The sequence below is a fragment of the Typopeltis vanoorti genome, chromosome 4 (genome assembly GCF_054136105.1).
Source record: "Typopeltis vanoorti isolate ZY-2024b chromosome 4, IOZ_Tvanoo_1.0, whole genome shotgun sequence".
Taxonomy (NCBI): domain Eukaryota; kingdom Metazoa; phylum Arthropoda; class Arachnida; order Uropygi; family Thelyphonidae; genus Typopeltis; species Typopeltis vanoorti.
The window spans coordinates 47,161,891-47,174,484 of NC_143552.1; positions in this window are offsets into that span (position 1 = coordinate 47,161,891).

The window sequence follows — 12,594 nt, forward strand, 5'->3', positions numbered from 1 at the left end:
ATTTATGAATTTTATGGTGGCAAATTTTCGTCTGTCCTCCAGCAGGTCAAGCCCACATTCCTGTTGGGCTCTGATGTTGTTAGTGGATGAGACTGCACCAATGATAATCTTGGATGCTTTTGCTTGTATTTTGTCTAGGTTTTTCTTTACCGATGAAGCCGAAGGTGACCAGATAGGTGCTGCATATTCCATTATTGGCCTTATTAGTGTAGTGTAAGTAGTTTTGAGGATTTTTGGCTTTGCACCCCAATTTGTTCCACAAAGCCTTTTCAGTATATTTAATTTTTTTAGAGCTCTGTTGGAAGTGTTAGAGATGTGTTGTGCAAAACGTAATTCCTGATCAAGCGTAATACCAAGGTATTTTGGATTTGTGACTTTTTCAATTAGCTTGTTATTGATCATGACTTTGGGATTGTAGGAATGTCTATTTTTCCTGTCTGTACTAAATGTACTTAGTTTTGTTTTGTCTGGGTTGATTTTAAGTTTGAGTTCGTTTGACCATTTTTCTAATCCTCTCATGGATTTGTTTAGAATTTCCTCTGATTCTTTGATTTTAGCACTAGTGTGCCAGATGGCTATATCATCTGCATAGCAAGTTACTTTTGTGTCTTCTGTAAGGTAGGGATGAATATTATTGACATATAGAAGGAATAGTAAGGGACTGAGTACTGAGCCCTGGGGAACACCAGCCCAGGTTCTCCGCTCTTTTGATATTGCTGTATTGATTCTGACTTTGATCTTTCTTCCTCTGATGAAATCAGCAATCCAGATTAAAGCGTTTCCTCTAATTCCAATATCATGTATTGTTTGTATTAATTTTTTGATCCAAACACGATCAAAAGCAGCAGTCATATCAAGGAATATGGCAGTTGTCTTTTTTGTTGGTTTTTCCTGAAATGAGTCTATTATTGTTTGGCAGAAATGGAATAATTGATCTGTTGTCGAATGACGAGTTCTATAAGCAGTTTGGTAGTAGTTGATTTTCTTATTTTTTGTCAGCCAGTGCATAAGCCTGGAGTGTATGATTCTTTCAGTAATTTTACAAAGTATGCTAGTTAATGCGATAGGTCTGTAACTTTGACATTCTGCAGCATTTTTGTCAGGTTTCAGGATGGGTACAATAACTGATTTTTTCCATTCTTTTGGAAGTTTGCCCGTTCGCCAAGAGGTATTGAGAATGTCCAGAAGTTGTTCTTTGGCATTTTTGCCAAGGTGTTTGACCATATGACCAAAGATAAGATCATTACCAGGGGATTTATTAGGTGCAGTTTTCTAGTCTGTTCATTATAAATATCCTCTCTAGTCTGTTCATTATAAAAATGTTATTTAGAAGCGGAATAGAATTCCCAGAAAGATTTATTAAAAAAAATCGCCTGTAGTTTTTTATGAATTGGTTATAAACCAAATTTGATATTTAAAACATGTTAATGGCGTAGTGATTTTTTTTATAGTGAAAAACAGAAGGTAATGTATTAACTGTTTCCTGGATAGGTTGCTATGACAATCCCTTTTTCAGTCTAGAACGATGACCTGTAATATGCCAATCGATATGCTTTGAAGGAAGTAGTAAAAGTATTTCGATCATATAAATGTAGTCTGTCTTAAACAAAAAAAACTCCTTCCAGTATCCATCAGAAATTTTAACAGACATGCTATAGTTTTTCATCTAACAAATCGTCTAAATTGGTTGATTATTTCCTACGAGTTGTTGTTGGGTGGGGCAAAAAGAAATAGAAAATAGTTTGAACGCTAACTAATAAATCTCTAAGGCTGAAGGTGCATAGTAAATAGTCCAACAGGGAATGGATATTTTTAGAATATTAAAATTAAAATACTACGTCGCGTCAAGAATTCCCCGTAGACTGCAGTGGAGAGAATTATACATGCAGTAGGAAAAGATGAACTGCAATTTCTTTAAAAAAATTTTAACGTGAATTCCACTACGAAAGGTACACCAAACAGACAAAAAAATTGCATTCCTCCACATTTATCACAACTTACGAAGGAAGGGGGAAGCAAATAAAATTAACGTCAACCAAGTTAATTCTTTTCTCGCTGTAAAGTATTTATCTATATTTTTTAAAAAAATTCACTCTTTATTATTGCAATATGTTTTTACTTTGTTTAGATCATTTGTTTACTTGACAGTCTGTTAAAATTAACTAAATATACATTAGAACTCAAAAGAAAGGAAATGTTCCATTTTGAAAATATTTATTATACAGTTCTTTTTTTATATTATATTATATTTTGAAAATATTTTATTATACAGTATTCCTCTTCTAATATGAGGAATTCTGAGACTGTCATCTCCATCCGCACATCTTCAGTGTATTTGAGAACTTAGCAAGTGTAACCGAAAATCTAGCGTCGATGTTTCTGAATAGTTGCATCATCTGTTGTGTGGTGGCACTTTGGAATAAGTTAACACGAACTCGTTTTTGTTTTTAAGTGATTTCCTTCAAATCAGGTCATAACAGAAGATCCCAAGGGATGAATATTCCTTGTGCAACCTGAACGTACTGTGTGTTTCCAAACAGATTTCCCTCACTTAAATCTTGCCACTTGCAAGCGCTCGCCATGTCTACTGCCGCAGGAAGTTAAGATTATGCAACAACGTCCACGATGATAGAGCGCTTCGAGTCTCGCAAGCACAGCCCATTCGACAGCACTGAAAAATGAAGTGATGCTACAAAGTTCCGCAGCTGCAGACTGGATATCACAGATACAAAAAAAAAAAAAAGGGGGGGGGGAGGTCTTATGTGTGATTTTTGTTATCACTGGTCGCATGCTTGCTGTGTAACGATTGACGAATCGACATACGAATTTCTCATCAACTTCAAACAGCCTTTCTTTTGTCCTCTATTCTTTGTCCTCGGTTAAAGGGTCTCTGAACCTGGGGAAAGGGCATCGACAGCAATGGACGAAACCCTTACTCAAACTACTGCCCAATTTCTTTCATTTCCGTTCTCTAAAGTAATGGAGAGAACCACGAGCACCTAACTCCTACTACTTTTTTTTTAAAGGCACTTCACTAATAAATGATCTCCAATATGGGCTCTGCCACTGTCGATCAACAGAGATTTGCTTACTTGTGTCGTCCATTTCTGGACAAATAATGTAGAAAAATTTGTCAATCTTAAATCGTTGCTGTTTATATTTCCAGGGCCATTTCTAAGAACCGTGTGTAGCACAAGAGTCCATTAAGAAGAAGGGTGACTTCTGCAACTGGGTTGTCATGTTTCTAACTATCTTGCGCCATGAGTGATTATGAATAGCTTCTGATCTTCTAACTGTGCAGCTAATGTTGAAATTTCACAAGGCTCTGTTCTCTCACCCACTCTCCTCCGTCTATACATCATCAACGACCTACTCCAGTTGACCGCCAATCCAATACACAGTTTCGCTGATGACAGTACACTATGCTCCTCTAACTTGGCAAACCTTACAACACAAATCACTACAGCCTGCAGTGCATCATTTGAATAATTTGTCAATTTCGACGCCAGTGGAACACAGTTTATCTTTACTATAATAAAAATAAAAATTTGGCAATATCCAAATCTGTAGACAAGATGAGATTTCTTAATCTAACATCAAGCCTTTCTTGGTACAAACACATTACGACTCGTCATCCCAAAATTAAGGTTTCCGTTCAAGATTATTTTACCATTTTGAACGGTTGTCATTCCTACACAGATGCCAAATCTCAACAGTCATTGCATACTGCTCCCACATTTCAGATGGTGCGCCTGAGAGCTCCCTAAAATACCTCGGTGCAGAAGAGAACAATTGTTGACTCGCCTCTTACCAGTTCAGTTTCTACTGCACTCAACTATAAATATTTTTATATGGGGTAACTGTACATATCAACTAGCATCATTAATTCCATCACTCGCTCCTAAATTCATTGAGGTGTAGTACAACAGCCACCCAATACTTCCTTCATACAACTCTACACTCACAGAACAAATTTCTCTTCCTGTTCTTTTATTTCTTCTGCTGTCCTCTGGAATAGCCCACTCTCTCCTCTTATGTTTTGCCCAATATGAACAGCATTTACATCATTGTGCTAGTATTCAGAAAATATTGCATAAAATTTCATATAAATCAAAACTTTTATTCGAATCCTCGTAATCCAAATAATATTTGAATAATGAGATAAGACGGCCCTTTTGTGAGACTTCTGTAGCCCTGTAGAAGTAACGTTTGCATCCATAGCGCTAGGCTGCTTGAAAAGAGTTGTTCTCAATTTGAATCTAGTTGCATACTAGAGGAACTATTTCTAACCATTTCTTCGACCGGTTCATGAGTTAGTCGATTTCGGGCATGAATTAGCAGGCTTTTTTATTCCTAAGGTTTTTTTTTCATCCTGTAAACTCGAGAAAATTCGACCGTAGAATACACGCTATTTCAGACAAATAATACACTGTTAGGGACTACTAGATGGCGACACTTGTCTCCTTATCTTTTCCAGATATCCTTTATAATTAGTGATGGTGATGGGCCAGCTATCTGATTGGCTAAGCAGAGACCAAGCTCTCCCCCTCAGTCTCCAAAAGTTAGATAGGGCTAAAACGACCTGGCCTACTTCCTATAGGGAATAAAAGGCGTAGCAGATTTACTTATTTGTAGGCAGTTCAGTCCTCTGGAAATGGCGTTTGCATCCATAGCGCTAAGTCATCCAATGAAAGAATAAGTTCAATTCTAGCTGGTAACCAGAGAAACTTTCTTAGCCTTTTTTCGACCTGTTCCAGAGTTAGTCGATCATGCACGCAATGCCATGAGCAAATAGGTTTTTTCCCTCCTGAAAAATTGGGTTTTTAGTTGTATACCTGAAGATCATCAACTGCAGAACTCTCACTGCTTCCTACTCTTTCAAACTGATATACAATATAGCGTTAAAGATTACAAGATGGCAGTAGTTGTTTGCCATACTCTCCTCCCTGGATAATTGTTAAAATCATTGATGGTCTTGGGCCAGCTCTCAGTGATCGGCTGCTTACTAGTATCAAAAGTTTTTGGTTAGGGATAAACGGCCTTTCCTGCTTCATGTGGGAAATGAAAGACGTTAGCAAATTAGTGGATAGAGTGAGTAGTGGAATACCCTTTTTTTTTATTTCAAGTTTCTTATCACAAACCATCCATAAGCTGAGTTCTGCATGTTCAGGTTCCACATGAATATTACTCTTTCATATTCCATAACAAAAGGGGAAACGCTGTATCATCACACAGAATTTATTTATTTGTGAGATATTAAATCACTCGTTATTTGCTGTATTCATTAGACAATGTGTTCTGTTCCATAGGAAGCTGATGTTTGCCTTCTGGTCAACAGTTTTAAATTATGGATAGCAAAAATTTTAAGATTGGAATATAGGTATTTATGAGGAGGAAAAAGTTCAATCGTTGGCCTGAGGTCTCCCAGAGGCCTACATGCTAGTAACATTTAATGTTTACAAGACAGTTTTTCCCTAAAAATAATGATGAGTTCCGTCAAAATGGGAAAAAATAAAGTTTTCTGAAGCTTTTTTTTTTATTCCCAAAGAGGAGGGAACAGAAATCTTTTAGCCCGAACAAACTTTTCGAAAATCGATAGGTAGTCATCTTCGCCATTACTCATTGAATTAACTCATCATTCATCATTGAAGGATGAGTTAATGGGTAATGAGGATTTTTAAAAGTTCAGAGAGAGAGAGAGAGAGAGAGAGCGAAACAAACAGACAGACGATTCTTACCATATCATGATCCTAAACTGTACTGATATTATTGTTTGATATTTACAGTTTTTTTTTCTCAGTTGTGGGGTTAATATTTCGAATGTCTGGGAGGAAATAACTCTACTTGCCTGCGTCCAGGATCAACAGACTTTGTATCTGGCTGGAAACGTTCCTCGTCTGCGTAGAATTGAACCCGAAACGGTCTTTATTCTGGAAATGCAGATTCCGTGTTCCTTCTCCTGTCACGCCTAACAGTGGATGCATGTAGTCTGTCTCATCTGGCAATCCAATGATTACTATATGCGTTATATAATTTATTACTATTATGCTATTACTGTATGCTATATTATATATCCAATGATTAAATAGTACTTCTTACTATTCCTCTCCCTCCACTTCCCCATTCCCATCACTAGTTGAGTGTTATCAATGAAATCTTTCTAAAATTGTGGCATATTACAATTTTTTGTCATTTTGTATGGGCTTATGGAGGCTATATTTAAAATGTCGACTGCAAAAGGATTTATTTGATTTGATTGAAATTACTGCCGAATTACAACTTAAGCTATCAGGCCAATGCCTATCATAATAATGCTTTTTGACTACTTCTGTTCTGCGGGCGAGAAACTTTACCTCCACTATATGAGCTGTGTTAACTCGCATTCAATTAAGACCTTATACCTCAATAATGAATGAGATTACTATATTTAGTTAGGTTAGTATATTTGACTTACTTAAAGGTGTAAAATTTGGAAAGGAGGACGAGACTTACCTCCTTCGACTGCTATTACTGTTTCCCATTGTAAATATGGGCAAAAAAGTTATCATTTTATCGAAAATTATATATAAAAACTTATCTACCACGTCAGCTCACAACATCAACTTATGATAAATGACAACGTTCAATTGGATTGGTTGACACAATTGGTTGAACGCACACCTGGGCTATTAAAGCGAATGTGATGCAATGTTTACACGTCGAAAAGTGTCCTCTTCGTGAAGTCTTAGTATATTGTGTTTACTTTTAGGAATCAGGAAGTCTGGAAACAATTAGGGAAGTCTTTAACGGGAATAAATGCAAAAATATAATATCGGTGATATTGCTATTCGGTGGATGAGCACCTCACACTTGGAATATTCGCCCCTGATACTGTTATCATTTTAACTGGTTTCGTACCAGACACTCTTGCGATTACTTTTTTAAATTTGTAAAATGGAAGGAGGTCTTGCAAATGTTTAGTACTCCATAAATTCCATTTATGTGCGTAAACTGGTTGTCACTTCCTGACTATTCGGTTTTTCTAATAACGCGAATCTCTTAAATGCCAGTTCGATCCGGTGGCTAATAAAATCGAAAGGAAATATGTCATATTAAATAACAATTTCTGCCCTTCCTTTTCACTTTTTCTCTCTAGGCAATTTCAATTGCTCATTTTTGCTACTTCATCGATCGTATTCACAAATCATTATCTTGTGATGCATCACATTGTCAGACATGCTGTGTCAGTCACCTCTGTTGTGTAGGATAGTACCGTACTATTATTACTAACGGAGTAGGCTGCCATCTGTTTTCCATTCAGGTGAATAAGCTTTAGCATGCCACTTATCATTGAAACTTTGATCGTCATTGATGTGTCAGTTCTCTTTCCCGCCTCGTTAATACAGGTTTCCATTATATCTATAATAAGTGAGTCTAATATACTTGTTGCGAAACAAAGTTTAAAAAATGCTTTTTTTTTAAGCAAGTCATGCATAGTATCTACATATGATACAAGATCTACAGACAAAAAATACTGTCGGGAGTGATAGGCGATAGATGGCGTTGATGATTGTAGTGTTGTTGTATAGTTGGAGAATTGAGCATTATAATAGCGGAGTAGAGTGCCCTCCTGCGATGAGTTCTTAGAGGTGTCACATAATAATGATTATTTAAAACGACTTCTACCAGCTTGTAATTCTCGTGGGCTACGTTTATTTTTTAAAAAATGTTTAACTTCAATGAAAGATTTCTCTTTCATTGAAGAGCGTGGAAGATGATCAACGTGTAGGGACGCGTCTCACAACAAGAACGAACAACAACGAGCGAATTCCGAAGTTCAAAGGAAGACATTAAGTCTAGATTCATTTTATGAATCTAGATTTAGATTCATATGAATTAGAACTATATGAATCTAGATTCATATGGTTCCAAAAAAAAAAATCTGGGTGATAATCAAAAAGATCGCCCTAGCAATATTTCCGCGGAAATGCTAGACGATTTCAAATTGGAACCAAAATTTTCAGATGGTGTTACTGGAGAACGAGAGTTTTTTTTTTTTTTAGTACGATCCCGGAACGAGACGCCAAAGTTCGGAGTGGCACACGAAAAATTCTCCAAGACAGAAGAATGCGCGCTTGAGCTAGTCCAAAACAATATCCATGCTTGTCATCTTTTTCGATAGCCACAACGTGGTCCACCTAGAATTTGTACCTTCTGAAGCGACTGTCAATCAACTTTACTACAAAGAAATCGTCGAACGGTTGCGAAAGCGCGTCTTACGGGTGCGTCTAGAGATTGCGAATGATCGCATCTTTCATTATGACAATGTGCATTTTCATTCTGCGCTCTCAATTAGCGAGTATTTAGCCAAAGAATGCATTCTTTGGCTAAATACTCTTAAGCTATCAGGCCAATGCCATATTAGGCATTGGCCTGATAGCTTAAGTTGTAATTCGGCAGTAATTTCAATCAAATCAAATCCTTTTGCATCAAATCCTAAAAATTAAAGGATCATTTCAGTCGACATTTTAAATATAGCCTCCATAAGCCCATACAAAATGACAAAAAATTGTAATATGCCACAATTACAGTCACCGTTCTCACCCGACTTGTCTCCGTGTGACTCTTTTTCAATTTCAAGAAGAAGATGAAAGGTACCCATTTTTGAGACTGTAGAAAACATCCAAAGATCTGTGACAAGGACGATAAACTAGCTAACAGAAGAGGAGTTCCAGTCTTGTTATACTGTATGTAAGAAACGTTGGAATCTGTGTGTTGCTTGAATGAAAGAGAGGGGGAGGGTTACTTTGAAGGTGGCCACGGTGTATCAGACGATTAATTGAATACATGATTTTTATAAGAATTCTGTCTCATTACTTTTCTGCTAGACCTCGTAATGTAGAAGACAACGAACCAATAAATGTATATATGAATATAAAATACCAGGAGTAAAACAAAAATAAGCCAGGCAATGAATTTGAAAAAGGATAAGAACTAAAAAAACTTGTAATTTGTATGAGGGCATGCGGGGCCCTCCCTTATTGTTCGGACCCTTAAATTCGCCCTAATTTTTCAGGACCCCAGCTAGAGCTCGTGTGCCTGTGCATAAGTACGACCCTGAATATATGTAACAAATCAGCAGTGCTGTAGTGTTTTGATCTTTTGAAATGTTCAGACAACATTACTTTCGTTTTTAAAAGTTAGTTATGATATCATATTACATGAGATAAATCATTAAATGTATCTTGTTTTTGTATTCAGCAGTTTTCCAAACAACATAAGGATTCAGACTACATCTTCATTTCTTAATATTTTAACACCGTCTTAAGAGTTTAAAAACATCATCATAGTTCAAAGAATTTGAAATATCGTGTCTTGTTTTAATTTAAAATTAAATTATTTTGACTTATTTAGATTTCTTCACATATCTCCCTCCCCTCCAAGAGCATGCTAGTTAAAACTGCTACATCAGTTGTTCCACTCTTTTCTGGCACTTTATAATACAACAATAAACTAATAAAATACAGTGCCATACTTAGGAATCTTCTGATCCACTCACTTTTGAACACGGACTGGTGTCTACATACCAGAAAGTATGCTCTCTAATCCTGATTAGAATTTTTGCAGCGGTAACTGCAATAATTCCACATGCCTTCCCCCCCAAATCCTGTTGACGCCCGATCTTAGTAGGCCTAGTAAAAGCACCCAAATTTCTGTTTTTATGTTTTAATAAGGAAATAACGCGAGCAGACATGAATTCAAAATCATAATAACGGAGTAACTCACGTAAAATATTTATTAGTGAAATTTTCGTCTGTGTATCGCAGGCATCTTCAGTACATTTATAAAGCTAATTAAACAATAACTGACAAATCCAAAAGGCGCCACCTAAGTAGCTAATGTAAGATAATGCCATACATACATGGAAGCTGGACAAGAGTGTGGTCAGCAAGGGTGTTAGAGGTAGGTTTTTTACTTGGAGAGTGGTGAACGAGTGGAATAAGCTGCCAGCGTCTGTTGTGGGCGCCATGACTGTGAATGAATGAGTTCAAGGCGAGGTATGATAGATACCGTGTCAATGTCGAATAGTTGTTCTTGACATGATGATAGGGCCTCCCTCGATGAGTCTGTCGACTCCTTGGAGTTGTCCGTAATAATAATAACTAAAAAGGTCAATAAATTTCCTAACTAATATATATACAATAAAAAATAGGAACGATTAGCTGATTTATAAAGTACTATCTCCCATAAACGGGATAGACGTAAATCATCGGATCTGTTTAAGTTAGGAGAGTGAAGTTTCACATGTTTCTTCATAAAGCCATTCCATGAGGTACCGACTTTTGTGAAGGACTGTTGTCTTGTTCCAATGAACTCTGTCTAGTGATGATGGCATGTTCTGCAAGTCCAGACTGTTCAGGTTCAAGGTATTGAATATAAGACTGGTGTTCTTCTAGCCGAATAAAAACAGATCTTTCTGTTTGTCCGAAATAAGATAACCCACAAGAGCAAGGAATCTGGTAAACACCCGGATAACTGAGATGTGGAAGCTTGTCCTTTGGAGAAGTGAGAAAGGTGGAGATTTTTCTGAAAGGTCGAAAGGCAACAAAAATATTCAGTTGTTTTAAAACGTTTGCTATACGTTCACTAATGCGTTGCACATAAGGGATAGGCATGTGCGATATTTCTTTTATATTTGAAGAGGAAGACATTAAAACTACTCAAAGCTCTTTTGATGAAGGAATTCTTATATCCATTAGATAAAAAGGAGGAAATTATATATTTCAGTTCTTTTTGTAACAGATCGTCTGAAGAATAAAAGGAGTGAGCCCGATGAAACCAGTGTTTTAATAGTTCCTGTCTTTTGACTGGGATAGTGATGAGATTCAGCATGGATATAATGGCCTGTATGAGTCTTCTTTCTATAGACTGAGAAATGTAGGTTACCATCTGGTTGGCGAAGAATTAAAAGATATGAAAAGGCTAACTGCTTATTTGATTCTACTTCTACGCTGAACTGGATACTTGGACGAAGTGCATTTAACTTAGAGAGAAACTGTTGAAGTTCATCAGAAGAGCCATTCCAGATAGCAAAAATGTCATCGACATATCTGAACCAATGAGTAGGTCTGAGAGAAATGTTGTCAAAAATACGTTGTTCAAAGTGTTACATAAAGAAGTTGGCGATAGCAGGAGAAAGAGGATTACTCATTTCTGTTCCTTCAATTTGTTGATACAACTTGTTTTTAAAGGAATATTTTTTACAATGTCTGAAGTTTTATTTTTGAAATCCAAAGTATTTTTTTTTTTATAATATCAGTTCTTCTAATTGAAGAAGTGAGTAAATTTGATAAAAATTTAGAAATTTTATAAGTGGGGGCAACCTATACAATCTACAACTGGCCTCAACGGAATACCTGGTTTATGAACTTTCGGAAGACCATACAATCTAGGTGGACGACCGAAGAAGGTTTTAAGTTTTTTCTTTTGATCTTCATCCCATGTAGATACATTATCTATAAGAGAATTAAGTCTTCAATTGACTCCCGGTAGGATCCGATGTAAGGGGCCTATAAGTTGAATAGTCGCGGAGTAATAGAGACATTTTTCTCTCATATTCCTTCCTATCTTGAATAACTACAGCTTTCCCTTTGTCTGCTTTCGTAATAATTAAATTATTATTATTCTTCAGTGCTATAAATTCAGAGTAAGATAGATTAGGACGAGGAGGCTTGGCATTAAAAAGAATTTTCGCACATTCAAAACGTAACCTGTTGGCTGTTTTTTGGAGATGAGGATCGAATACCTATGTTATGAAAAAAATCTACTAGGAATACCTTATTTGGCGCAACGGCGAAATCATATCCTTTTGATAAAAATAAAATTTCAGATCTTCATTTGGACGTTTTGGATATTATGATCGGTTTAGATTTTGTTCCATTATTTAGCAATGTTCCTTTATCTGATAGCATTGAATTACTGCAACAAGAATTTCCTTCAGACGTAAAAATATTTGATTTTGTAATACATTCTGGTTTATTTTTTCTTTAAAATCAAGTTGTATCAACAAATTGAAGGAACAGCAATGGGCAATCCTTTTTTCTCCTGCTATCGCCAACTTCCTAATGGAACACTTTGAACAACGTATTTTTGACAACATTTCTCTCAGACCTACTCATTGGTTCAGATATGTCGATGACATTTTTGCTATCTGGAATGGCTCTTCTGATGAACTTCAACAGTTTCTCTCTAAGTTAAATGCACTTCGTCCAAGGATCCAGTTCAGCGTAGAAGTAGAATCATATAAGCAGTTAGCCTTTTCAGATCTTTTAATTCTTCGCCAACCAGATGGTAACCTACATTTCTCAGTCTATAGAAAGAAGACTCATACAGGCCATTATATCCATGCTGAATCTCATCACCATCCCAGTCAAAAGACAGGAACTATTAAAACACTGGTTTCATCGGGCTCACTCCTTTTATTCTTCAGACGATCTGTTACAAAAAGAACTGAAATATATTATTTCTTCCTTTTTATCTAATGGATATAAGAATTCCTTCATCAAAGGAGCTTTGAGTAGTTTTAATGCCTTCCTCTTCAAATATAAAAGAAAT